The sequence below is a fragment of the Lissotriton helveticus genome, chromosome 1_2 (assembly GCF_964261635.1).
Source record: "Lissotriton helveticus chromosome 1_2, aLisHel1.1, whole genome shotgun sequence".
Taxonomy (NCBI): domain Eukaryota; kingdom Metazoa; phylum Chordata; class Amphibia; order Caudata; family Salamandridae; genus Lissotriton; species Lissotriton helveticus.
The window spans coordinates 456,959,539-456,973,551 of record NC_136058.1 but is presented as its reverse complement, the minus strand read 5'-3'; the positions used below and the strand labels follow the sequence as shown (position 1 = coordinate 456,973,551).

The 14,013-nt window shown below is 47.8% G+C and overlaps 1 protein-coding gene across 6 annotated transcripts in view; it reads right to left on the bottom strand.

Moving 5' to 3' along the window:
• The window catches only part of LOC144807723 (uncharacterized), a 1,505,442-nt gene that overhangs the window by 27,270 nt on the left and 1,464,159 nt on the right, over positions 1–14,013 (bottom strand). The window lies entirely within an intron of this gene.

Here is a 14,013-nt window from a genome sequence, read left to right as displayed (position 1 = left end):
GGACAAGGTTTAAGACGCTTATAGCAGCATGCACAGTTTGGAAAAGTTTCATTAAAAGAACGGGCTTGGGGAAGTACAATTTATACACTAGATTTATAGATAATCCAAATTTACCACAAGAGATTTTTTCGGGTCTTACATTTATAGAATGGGAAAGTAAGGAAATTAGAAGAATAGGGGATGTAATGGGGGAACAAGGGGTTTGTCAATTCTCAGAACTAAAGGCAAGATTTAAGTTAGATACTAGGCATTTTTTTAAATATTTACAAATAAGGAGTTTCTTATTGAGTAAAAGGGGGGGGACCATTGGGGTTTAGGCATGACCCGGTTATGGAAGTGATTCAGTCAGGGGAAGATTGTACTATCAAGAGGTTTTATTCTGAACTGATTAAGTCAAAACAGGATGATCTTGAAAAATGGACAGACAAATGGAAAAATAATCTCAATATCAGCGGGGAAAGCTTCGGTATTTCTTTAGTTCATGATCTAAGAGTAGAATATAATTCCAATCTAAAATGTAGGAAGTTGGCGCTGCAACAAGAGGCGTGGGATAACCTTGCATTAGTGGCAGAATCATCCAACAGTAAATTGTTCTGGGACACGGTGAACTCTAGACTTCTTAAACATGAATCCGCCCCAGAGCTTTTAATTCATGTGAGCTGTGAGGAATGAGTGGATCATTTTACTAGTATTTTTAACCCAAGCCATTTACCCATAAAGGATCCAACAAATCTACATAAACGGCCCATTATCCCGCTTGATGTCACTCTTGATGAGGTCATGATAGGCATAGGAAGTAGCAAAGGGGGGAAAGCACCAGGTGCGGATGGTGTCCCTATCGATGTATATAAATCAATACCAGAATTGTGGGGGGACGATACTAACAAGGGTTTTTAACGCTTCAGTAACTGGGGGTTGCCCATCCTCTTGGGGGGGAATCTGTCATTATTCCTTTTCATAAAAAGGGTGATAAATTTGAAGCCAAAAACTATCGGCCCATTTCCTTACTCGACTCCTCTGTCAAAATTATGAGCAGTGATTTATTGTCAAGATTGGAGGAGTGGGTTATGGAAAATGGTATTTTGGCCCAGGCACAATACGGTTTTGGAAAGGGGTTAGGCACGTTAGAACAAAGTATTAACCTGGAGCTCTTAGTTGGAAAATACATACAAGCCAAACAGGGTCGGCTCTTTTTATGTTTTGTTGATTTGAGCAGCGCTTTTGATTTAGTGGATCATGTTATTCTATGTCCAGTCTTACTTAAACTTGGCGCCCCGAAACCCATTGTTTACTTTTTAGCTAGGCTGTACGAAAAATCATCGACCAAAGTATGGTACGGCCAGAAGGGTGAATGTACCCCCAATTTTAACGTAAAACGTGGTATCCACCTAGGCTGCGTTCTAGCCCCGCTGCTTTTTACTTTATTTATTAATGAAGTGGACGCAGCGGTTAAATTGACACAGGCGGATTCCCCACTAGTGGAAGGCTTTATGCGAACAACGCTGTGCTCTTATCTAGAACGCCGGTAGGCCTCCAGAGGTTAACCGATGAGTTTGCGGCTTTTATCAATAAGAAGAAGCTGATGATTAACAAGGCTAAGATTTTTACAATGGTATGCGGCCCGAAATATAAGAGTTTGAAACCTTTCTTTATTGAAGGCAACAAAGTGCAAAACGTGGATAATTTTTGCTACTTGTTATTTCCTTTTCTTCAGATGGGAGATGGAACCACGAATTGTCTCATGACCGGGCCAAAATGAGTAAAAGCACATATGGTGTTTTTAAATTTGCTTCTAACTTGGGGGATCGTCGCATTAAAGACAAGGTTAATATTTATAAAGCAAGATGCACATCGGTTGCACTTTATGGGACTGGGCTTTGGGGATACCAACCCTGCTGTGATTTACAAACGGAAAAAAATTATTTAAAAAAAAAGCTTTTATGTCTCCCGGCCTCAGCCTACTCCGAACTCATTCATCGTGAAGTCGGTCTTAATTATCTGATGGATTTAATAGCCCTGAGACCCCTTCAGTTATGGAGATCAATATGGTTAAAGGAGGAGACCATTTTTACCAAGTCTATCATTAATGACTGCCTGCGACTGGATAACTACTTAAAGATCCCCCGGCTTAAATATTTAGCCAATTCTTTTGGGGTCATATTCGATCGAACTATCATGAAAATTCAAAATGAAGTGTCTGGTTTGTCCAAACAGGAGTTAAAGAGTACCTTCCTGTGCCACAAGAACAAACGCAGGCTGAAAATAGCAGGGAAGCAAACCACACACCAGCTTTACCATCTGCATATAGATATGGAGGGCTTCCAAACTTACCTTTCACTAGTCATGAGACCTTCCCACCATTATGTTTTAACTAGAATAGGCCTTGTGCATACCCTTAGTTGTGTTCCCTATGATGAAACAGATCCCTGTCTCCCCATGCCCTTGTGATGGGAACACAAAGCAGAGCACCTTGCACTTTTTACTTTTCATGTGATTTGTACCTGTCTTTTAGAATTGCTCATCTTAAACCATTGTTTAAAAAGTATGACACCAAAACCACTAATGCTGCTATTACCCTACTCTTTGCACTAAGAGAACCTGAGATTTGTTTTTATACTGCAACATTTATTTTAAGTTCAATTAATGCCAGGAAGAGTGTGTTGTTCTAATGTATTAACCGTCTCCCTTATGGTTGGGGATGGTCTCACTAATTGAGCACCTTGTACTTTACACTTTGCACTTTCTGAAGCCTACGTGCCCTGGATTTCTGTTACCAAAAATCTTGTAATGCTGCCATGAGTTTATTGTTTACATTAGGAGAACTGACGCAGTTTATGATGTTTTATTGGAATCAGAATTTGTATGTCATTTTCATTACGGATGTCGACTTTTTATCTATTGTTCTTTTGTGTAAAGTGATTATATATTGTGCTTTTATGGTTGGTTGTTTCAATCGAATAAAGCTTATTGAATTGAATTGACCGCTGCACTAAGCTACGCTACACATGTTTGCACTGTGCTGCGTGAAGTCCGCGTAGTGCGAAGTTGCGCAAACTTCGCAAACTATGTGAGTGTAGCGTAGTGCTTTGTCCAGGGTTAGTCTCAAGGCACTGGGGGGGGGCGGCTCCGTCATCTGAAGAGCTAGGTCTTAAGGTCATTCCTGAGCTGGAGCAGTGTAGGGCTTTGCCGGAGGTGGAGGGAGAGGGGGAGGTGGCAGGGGAGGGGGGAAGGAGGGGAAAGGGAGGGGGAGGTTGTTTCAGGTCAGGACTGCGAGGTAGGAGAAGGACTTACCACTCGGTCTGCTCTTATAGATGTGTGGAATGGTGGCCAGAGAGAGGTTGGCTGATCAGAGGTGCCTCTTGGGTGGGTGGAAGGAGAGGCGGTTGATTAAGTATGCTGGCCTGATATTGTGGAGGGCGCTTGAATCTGTGCGTGAGGAGCTTGAAGGTTATTCTTCTTTTGATGGGGAGCAAGTGGAGATCACTGAGGTGTTGGGTGATGTGGTTGTGACGGGGCTGTCTAGGATCAGTATGGCTTCAGCCTCTGGCATGTCTGAAGCTTGCAAAATCATTTGTTGAATCCAGCGTTGAGGGCATTGCCTTAGTCCAGTCTGCTAGTGATGAGGGTGTGCGTGACCCTTTTTCTGGATTTGGAGGGAATTTTTGGAGTATGCAGAGGGCGTTGAAGCAGGGCGAGCATACAGCTTTGATCTGGCAGTTCATAGTGTGTGATGAGTCCAGTATGATGCTGATGTTTTGTGCATGGTCTGTCAGGAGGAGTGTGAGGGGGGTTTCCAAAGGCAAGGGGCTACCAGGCATAATACCATGCAGAGGGGGTAGAGCCAAGTATGGGGACTTCTGTTTTCTCTGAGTTGAGTTTCAGGCAGCTCTTCTTCATCCAGGGGGCAACTGCTTTCATCACTTCTTGAAAGTAGTGCCTGGTGATGGTGGGTTCCTTGGTGAGGGAGAGGATGAGCCGGGGTATCGTTGGCATAGGAGACGATGTTGAACTCATGGGATACTCGACTTCTGGTCTCTGTTGGTTCTGAGAGGTAGGTCAGGAGTCTGATTAGGTGAGTTCTGCCTGTGAGAAATGAGCGTGTCCCATCGAGGGCCTTTCCTCAGCTGCCGGCGTTGTGGAGTCTGGTGGCTAGTGTGCAGTGGGAGACAGAGTCAAAGGCAGCTGAAAGGTTCAGGAAGATGAGGGCTGCCGTTTGGCCCTGGTAGAGGATGTCATCGATAGAGGCGGGTAGGGCGGTCTCTGGGCTTTGGTTGCTGCGAAATCCAGTTTGGGAGATGCCCAGGACCTTGTCGGCTACAATGAAGTTTGCTAGCTGGGTGCTGATGCCTTTTTGATGACATTGGCTGGGAATAGAAGCAGTGAGATGGGCCTGAAGTTCTTGCGGTCTGTCGGGTTTGCGGAGGGTTTCTGCAGGAGGGGGTTTCATTTGGCGGGATTCCAGTTGTCGGTGAATGTGGCGGTCTCTAGTGAGCAGTTGATCGTCTGGCATAGTTTGGGTGCAATAGACGTGGTGGCCCTGTTCTGATGTGGGGTGGCAGGGTTGTGAGGATGCTCCAGAGAGGATGTTCATAATGGTCTTTAAGGTGTCTTCTGTCGTGAGTGGGTGTTAAGTGTTAAATTCCCTTTCTCATTGTGCATTTATACATATTATGTAGGTTAGAATTATGTGGCTAAATAGACACCATTTGTATTAGCACTATGAAACCCACTGAGTTATCCTTGCAGCATGTAAGCTTTGTTGGCTTGTGTGCCTCCATCTTGTAATTTACATCTACTAGGAGTCTGTTTAGGCCGCATCCACACTAGGCACCATTTTGCTTTTTGCCTACTTCAGCAAAACTGTAAAACAGTATACTGTTATTATTCTTTCTCTGCTGTCCAATGTTTAAGTCTGATTTGCTAATGAATAGATGTTAATTTCGTACATTCCTTTCTGTATGTGTCGTTCTGCTCCCACGTTAGGAGACATTGAGGCCCATCACATTGGCCTTGGAGTACTGATAACGCACCTGTCTGGCAGGTGTTAGCTCATCTCTCTCTACCCCCTTTGTTCATGCCCGGCTCGGGCCAGTACTTTTCCACAAGAGGCGTGGCTGACGCCCCCAGAAGGGTTTATCATGTATTAGCACGCCTTGGGGAGTTAGTCCCGCTCGGCAACCATCTTAGGGTGAAGGCCTGACCTGGGGCTCCTCTACAGAGCATATATTCAATAAAGTAAGTTTGCATTCTCTGCTGTCTGACCAACTCTTCATTTGGGAAGGCGTAGCAGGTGGTTGTTGAAATAGCCTGTGGGATCCTACAGTGGCCCCATCCTTCACGGGATCCAACTGAGTATGGTCTGTTGGGTGGGGTTGCAGGCTGAACTGCTGGGCCAGGTCCTCCCTGGAAAAGAAACAAGCATCCTGGGACCAGTTTCAGAGTAACACCCCTTTGGCCAGGCGAGATTAAATTTAAGCAAGGATGCTTTATTAATGTCTGAGCATTACATTCAAAAAGCCCTTTTATAGGATGCTTGCATACATTGATATATAAGACAGATGAGCTAGTGAGAAGGATTTTCTTCCTTGTTGTACTAGTGCAAGAACCTGGAAGGAGGCCTAAATGTTATATGAAGATTTTTTTTCCAGGTCAGTGTCATTTGCTTCCATTTTCTTGAAGATTCTTTCAAAAGTGGCTTTGGGTGTTGAATGCAAGACATTTAGCAGAAGGGTCTGAGCTCTGAAAACCATTTCAGGTCAATAATAAAGAACTAATGCCCTGATTAACAATGGTATTGAGATTCATTGATTGCAAATTCAGGTCCCCGATTTACAAAATTTACAACTGAACTTGGAAACGCACTTACGCTAAAAATCGTGACATTATGGTGGAATTTTACATTGTAAATAATCCACCAATGGTGACATTTGTGGGTGATCAATGGCATTGATTTGTACCAAAGTAGGTTAGGGACATGGGGATCTCTACCCTGTATGCATTGTACATGTGCTTTTCGACACTGGATTTGGTTGGAAATTTACACCTGATAAATGTTGTAGGATGGTTAGGAAGGGATAGGGACCATCTCCAATATGAGATGGGGCTCCTGGGAAACAAATATTTAATTAAAATAAATAAATGCAACAAAAAAAATCTATCATATGCAGAAGATATGTTCTGTGTTCTCCGACTGCGCAGATGCCCTTGCTCCACTGAAGAACCCTCCAAGCAACCCCGACAGCACGAAAGTCGCATGGTTCACCAACGACCTCAAAGTCTCCAAGAAATGCTGCCGTGCCCTCGAGAAAGCCTGGCGTCACAACCAGTCATCGGAAAACATGATAGCCCTCAAGAACGCCACCCGCAAACACCACCAGCTGATCCGCACCACCAAAAGGACAGCATTCAGAGAACGACTGGACAACAACGCCCATAACAGCAAGGAACTCTTCAACATCGTGAAAGAGCTCTCAAACCCCAATGCCAGCAACAGCGACATCACGCCATCGCAAGACCTCTGCAACTCTCTCGCCACTTTCTTCCACCGTAAGTTCATCGACATACACGACAGCTTCGACGCCCAGAACTCTTACCCTGCCACCGAACCGACGCCCCCCACCACCACCTTACGTGCCTGGACCCAGGTCAGCACAGAAGATACCACCCACACGATGAACACCATCCACTCGGGCTCCCCAGCCGATCCCTGCCCACACCACATCTTCAAAAAGCCGACTCCATCATCGCACCGAAACTCCGAAACATCATCAACAACTCCTTCGCATCCGCAACCTTCCCGGAGAGCTGGAAACATGCAGAGATCAATGCCCTCCTGAAGAAACCTACCGCAGACCCCACAGACCTCAAGAACTTCCGCCCGATCTCTCTCCTCCCCTTCCCGCAAAAGTCATTGAGAAAACCGTCAACAAACAGCTGACAGCCTTCCTGGAGACGAACGGCTCCCTCGACCTATCGCAGTCCGGATTCCGAGCGAACCACAGCACCGAGACCGCCCTCATCGCAGCCACCGATGACATCAGGACCCTGCTTGACAACGGAGAAACCGCCGCCCTCATCCTCCTCGACCTTTCGGCTGCTTTCGACACGGTCTGCCACCACACCCTGACAACCCGCCTCCACCACGCCGGGATCCAAGGAAAGGCCCTGTAATGGATCACCTCCTTCCTCTCCGAGAGAACCCAAAGAGTCCATCTCCCGCCCTTCCTCGCAGAAGCCACCAAGATCATCTGCTGTGTACCTCAAGGCTCCTCGCTCAGCCCCACCCTCTTCAATGTCTACATGAGCCCCCTCGCAGCCATCGCACGCAAGCACAACCTCAACATCATCTTCTACGCCGACAACACCCAACTGATCCTCTCCCTCACCAACGACCCCGCCTCCGCCAAAGCCAACTTCCAGGATGGCATGAAAGACATCGCGAACTGGATGAAGCTCAGCCACCTGAAGTTGAACTCAGACAAGACGGAGGTCCTCATCCTCGGCCCATCCATCTCCGCCTGGGCTGACTCCTGGTGGCCCCCTACCCTGGGCCCCCCACCCAAGCCCACGGACCACGCACACAACCTGGGCTTCATCCTCGACTCCTCCCTCACGATGACCAGACAAGTCACCTCTGTGACTTCCTCCTGCTTCAACACCCTCCGCATGTTCTGAAAAATCTTCCGCTGGATCCCAACTAGAACCAGGAAAACGGTCACCCAGGCCCTGGTCACCAGCCGCCTGGACTACGGGAACGCCCTCTACGCTGGGACCACTACCAAACTACAGAAAATACTCCAGCGCATCCAGAACGCATCAGCATGACTCGTCCTGGACATCCCCAGACACAGCCACATCTCCACCCACCTGAGAGACCTGCACTGGCTCCCAGTCAGCAAGAGGATCACGTTCAGACTCCTCACCCACGCACACAAGGATCTCCAAGACTTAGGCCCCGAAGCACAAGTTACTACTTGTGTAACGATATATCTGTAAGAGACATTAGTTAGTATTAGATTCCTTACCTTAGAATATCCCAATGCGTCAGACTGGATTAGGAAACTTTTGCGTAGCAGTACCCTTGCCCGTCGGTAGGCGTCGTCTGCGGCTCCGCGTCCGTCGTTGGTGTCGTGGGTGCCGTGATGACGTCATCGGAGTACTTAGACGCCGCCTCCGTGTGCTGACGTCAGTTGTTAGACACAGCTTTTCCGCTCCAGAAACGCAGAGCCATGTTAAAAACCAACACTGGTGCCATTGAAACTAGGGCCCTGAAAGGGGATAACCCTAACCCTAGATATTGATTCGCAGAACGGGGAGGATGGGTGGGTCGGTAAGGAATCTAATACTAACTAATGTCTCTTCCAGATATATCGTTACACAAGTAGTAACTTGTGCATCTGAAAGAGACACGTTAGTATTAGATTCCTTACCTTAGAATAGATACCCCAGCAATACCAACCCCGGTGGTGGGTCTGCGAACCAATAATCACACCAGAAAGTCCTGGAGGACGGAACGGCCAAAGAAGCCATCCCTCCAGACTTGGCTGGTCAGGCAGTAGTGTCTTGCAAACGTGTGCAGCGATGCCCACGTAGCTGCCTGACAGATGTCCTGTTAGGGCACTCCCCTGCCCAGGGCAGTGGTAGTCGCCGTGGCTCAGGTAGAATGAGCCCGCAATCCAGCAGGGGGCTCCTTTCTAGCCAAGGAGTAGCATGCCTGGATACACAAGATGATCCACCGGGAGATGGTCCTCTTGTGCACCGCTTTCCCCTTCTTAGCGCCCACGTAACCAACAAAGAGTTGGTCATCCACCCGGAACTGGCGTGTGCGATCCAAGTAAAATGAGAGCGCACGTTTTGGGTACAGACGGTGGAGCCGCTCTTCCTCTTTAGAGGGATGCAGTGGCGGAAAGAAGGTAGGCAAGGTGATAGACTGCCCGATGTGGAAGGCCGTGACAACCTTGGGCAGGAAAGAAGGCTTAGTACGCAGCACCACTTTGTCCGGATGGACAGAAAGGAAAGGTGGAGTACAAGAAAGGGCCTGGAGCTCACTCACTCTCCTGGCAGAGGTGATGGCAATCAGGAAAGCATCTTCAAAGTCAGAAGGCGAAGAGGACAGTTGTGAAGTGGCTCAAAGGGAGCGCACATCAGAAACGTAAGAACCAGGTTCAAGTCCCACTGAGGCATCACAAACGGAACAGGAGGAAATGTGTGAGTGATGCCCTTTAGAAATCTATTTACAATAGGGGACTTGAACAAAGAAGGTTGATCAGGCAGCCTCAGAAAGGCCGAAAGGTAGCCCTTGATAGTGCCCAGAGCAGAGCCCTGCTGGGCAAGAGAAAGAAGGAAGAGAAGAACCTCAGAAAGAGGGGCAGCAAGAGGATCCACAGCCTTTGCTGTGCACCATGCCACAAATCTGTTCCACCTGCAGGCGTATACCGACTTTGTGGAGGGACGCCTGGCTGCCAGAATGACGTTACAGACTTCAGGAGGCAAGTCAAATGGCCTCAACTGTCGCCGCTCAATCTCCAAGCATGGAGGTGGAGACTGGACAGGTTTGGGTGGAGGACCATCCCCTGCTGCTGCGACAGAAGGTCCTCCTGAAGAGGCAGACAAACCGGGGGATCGACTGACATACTGAGTAGCTCTGGATACCAGTACCTTCGTGCCCAGTCCGGAGCCACAAGGATGACTTGGGCCCGGTTGCACTTGATCTTCTTCAGCACTCTGGGCAGAAGTGGTATAGGCGGAAAGGCATACAACAGACCGCAACTCCACTCGCGACGAAAAGCGTCCCCGAGCGAGTGCCGCCTTGGAAATTCCAACGCGCAGAACTGATGATATTGCGCGTTCTCTTCGGTGGCGAATAGATCTAACCAAGGTTCTTCCCATTGCTGAAAGAGGACTTGCGCCACGTCCGAGTTCAGACGCCATTTGTGATCCATCATGCACCGACGGCTGAGCTCGTCCGCCCTGGCGTTCAGAGAACCTGCCAGGTGTTGAGCCACCAGGGTCACGCCCTGGCGTTCTAGCCATTGCCAGAGGCGGAGAGCCTCCTGGAAAAGGGTCCATGACCCCACCCCGCCCTGTTTGTTGCAGTACCACATGGCGGTGGTGTTGTCCGTGAACACCTGCACTACACTCCCCCGGACAGAGTGGAGGAATGCCTTCAGTGCTAGACGAATCGCCCGTAGCTCCAACAGGTTGATGTGGAGCCGAGCCTCCGCCGGAGACCAGAGGCCTCTGATCTCCGCCTCTCCCATGTGGCCTCCCCATCCCTGGAGGGACGCGTCCGTCACAACTACGTGCTCCGGTTGGGGAAGGGAGCGGGATCTGCCGCTGACCCAATCGCGGTCCGTGAGCCACCAATGCAGCTGCATAGCCCGCATCTGCCACCTGGTGTGATGCACCAGAAGGATGCAGGAGGCCATCAGCCCCAGAAGCCGCAGCGTCAACCTGACGAGACCCGGGATAACGGCTGAAAGATGAGAATCAGAGCCTGAATATCCCGGATCCGCTGTTCGGGTGGATAAACCCGAAACCGCGCCGAGTCTAGAACCGCTCCGATGAAGAGGAGCTTCCGAGAGGGGCACAGGTGTGACTTTGGCACATTGATGGAGAACCCCAGCTGGTGCAGGAGATCTGCCGTAGTCTGGAGGTGGCTGACGACTGTCTGGGGCGAGCCCGCCTTCAACAACCAGTCGTCGAGGTAGGGGAAGACTGAAACCCCTAACCTGCGCAGATGAGCTGCGACCACCGCCATCACCTTTGTGAACACCCGTGGGGCGCCGGTAAAGCCGAAGGGGAGCACGGTAAACTGAAAGTGCTCGTGGCCAACCGTGAACCGCAGGTAGCGTCGGTGGGCCTGCAGGACGGGGATGTGGAAATATGCGTCCTGCATGTCCAATTCTACCATCCAGTCTCCTGGGTCCAGGGCAGCTAACAAGAACCAGAGAAGCAGGCAGTCCTTTGCGGTCCTTCAGTGAAACAATCATTTCTACCGCAAGGACATGATGTAAGCACCCCTGGTTCCCTTTTAAATGGAAAGAAAAGCGCTCTATGAGGCTTAACTATTGGATATGATTATTGCTTGTGTCTAGCGCTCTAACAACAGGACCGCTACCTGTAGCTCGATAAAGAGATGCAATATTAAAACGGACATATGAAGCTAACATTTCGTGGCCTATATCATATTTTAAATAATGGAAATCTGATAACATCCAAAAGTGGATTTAAAGGGAGATCATATTGACCCCTGAACTACGACAGATATAATTTTTAGTCTTGACAAAGGTGGATAGAATTGTGAGAAACCACCGAAACGCGTCGACGCTTTCTCCAGTATAATCCTTGACTCGGATATCCCTGTGGATACACTGTATTGCTGTGTACATAACATTGGTGTCAGAAATAGAGTTTGGATATACACTTAGTACTGTACAAGTTTTATGTCTTACTGTTTTCTGTCTTCACATATCAATATTGCTGGTCAACATTGAATGTCAGTTGTTTTAGTTTTTTATGGTTTTTTATGGTTTAAATTGTTTTTAATCTGTGTCAAGTGGTTCTTATTGTCCACTTTTTTTAATTACTGTATGATCAATAAACTGTGGTCTTTTTTCACATATGTGAATTTTGTAATTGTTTTTGCACATAAAGCTTTATGAATTGTACTTTTGCTCAAGGGAATCTCTCCTTTTCATCAGCTAAGACCTGAGCCAGTGTCAGCATTTTGAACCTCTCCTTCCGGAGGAAGCCGTTGACGTTCCTTAGATCCAAGATAGGGCGTAGGCCCCCTTTGCCCTTCTTGGGTACCAGAAAGTAGTGGGAGTAGCAACCACACCCTACTTCTGGCCCAGGAACGCGCTCGATGGCCCCCTTGGCCAAGAGGGCCGTAACTTCCTCCTGCAGAAGTTGCAAATGATCCCCCGATACACGGTGGTTCTGCGGCGGCATGGCTGGAGGAGTCACCTCGAAGGGGAGGGAGTAGCCCCTTCGGACAATTTGCAGCACCCACCTGTCCGAAGTGACAGTGCGCCAGTGGAGGTGGTGATGGCGAACCCTGCCTCCCACTGGCGTCACATGGGCCTGAAAGCCCGGACTAGGAGGGTTTTGAGGCGGATGCTGCGGGGGAAGGTGTGGACTGACCTCGCCGTTGACCCCTACCGCCCGGACGGCGGTTCCCTCTGTCGTAATTTGGCAGCACCTGAGTTAGCGTTTAGCTCAGCTACACGATCTTTTACCGTTAACATGACCAAAACGTACGAGAGCCATTTTGAATCCTTTGGCTTCCATTTTGTATGAACACGCTGCCTCGTGGTCAGCATGCCCTTTTGTCCTTTCTCGATACCAATGACCATTCACCCTGCCCAGCAACAGGCTATTTTTAGTACTGGTCAAGCACACGCATGCGCGTTTGTACGCCGACTGGTCATCTCCCAGGAATGTTCTCCAAAAACTGACAAGTGGTACTAAACTCCTCCCACATGTTGGCCGTGTTCCAAAGATCTCCTTATATGTACCTAAAACTGTGAAAGAGTGTAACGCCTATCTTTTTATTACTGGTAAATTGTAAAAAAGAGGTCGCACACCGATGTTCGGTGTGATACTTCTTGCATTGCCGAAGGGTGCTGTAGGAATGTACCACCACCCCATGGGGTCCTAATAAACTTGTCTTTTGCATTTCCAGTTTCCGTGCCAACTTCTATTCTAAGGTGTTCGTGAGTTTTAGCAGAGTATGTAGACCTGACTGAACCCCGAAACCACACCACGGCCGCTGATGGAGTGAAGTATAATCTACGTTCGAGGAAATAATTTTTTCTTGTTTAGGACTGGTTAGTTACCGTTCTGAGATTTGTGAAAACGGAAGCCGGGAATATCAAGGGGGGGATCAGTTCTGTCCAGTGTAGCGACACCCGTCTTGAATCTCGGAGAAGACACCAGCGGCAGCCTCAGTTCTCAGCACTACCTTTTTATTTTTTTTTAGCTTTGTTCTTGAAGAGCTTTTTGTTTTGTGAATTATGGCACCTACTACAATGAGAAATAAGAATATTTTTGGTGCTGTGCTTTTTGTTTCGACTATAGTGGTAATAGCAGTAATAGCTTGGACTATAGAACGATTGTTTCCTGCACGAGAACATTTACTGCCTACCACTCCAAGCCCATCTGAACATTTCCATTTTACTTTGCCTTTTCATGAAGAAAGACATAGACAGACTTATTTGAATAACAGTTTCATTCAGATTTTGCACCACACCCATAATATGACCAATGCAACAAATTGTTGGGTATGTGGGATGTTGCCTGGACACCAGAAGAGGGGAGGAACTCCACTTATTCCTCTCCCATTTTCTCATAATGGTTCTTGTAATGCTTGGTACACTCTTCTTTTTTCTTTGCGATGGCCAACGAAAGGTGGACTACTCTTCCGGTTAAATCGAGTATGCTACAATGATAAAGATGGCTATCCGCAAGCTGAAGGAACTAAATTTGAGTGGGAAGAATATCGTCCGGACAATGTATCTACACCTCGTATTTATACAAATCAAAGACTTGTAAATATGTCAAGTTTGCATGTGATAACTGTTATTGATACAAAAGCAGATCTCTGTATCCGCAATAAAGGAACAATCCCTGTAGGCCGAAGTGAATGTAATACCACTCTTACCTTCGATACACCAAATGGCATTACATTTGTAGCCTCACGTAATACATATTTTATTTGTGGAAATAAGGGATACCATCGTCTTCCTATTGGGTGGTTAGGAACTTGTTATATATCTTTTATATTGCCACCTGTGTTTATTGCTCCGCCAATGTATCATAATGACTATGTATTATATCATGATTTTATACTAAATAGAGTTAAGAGGACATTAGACATCGAAGATGTGGACCAAACCGACACCTCTTTACAGCAATATGTAGATTTCAATTTAGGCCTGTTCTCTTTTGTCGGTGCTGCATTAAACAGTAGGAAGATAAGACGGCTTACACGTGTTGTGGAAGCTGTTGCTA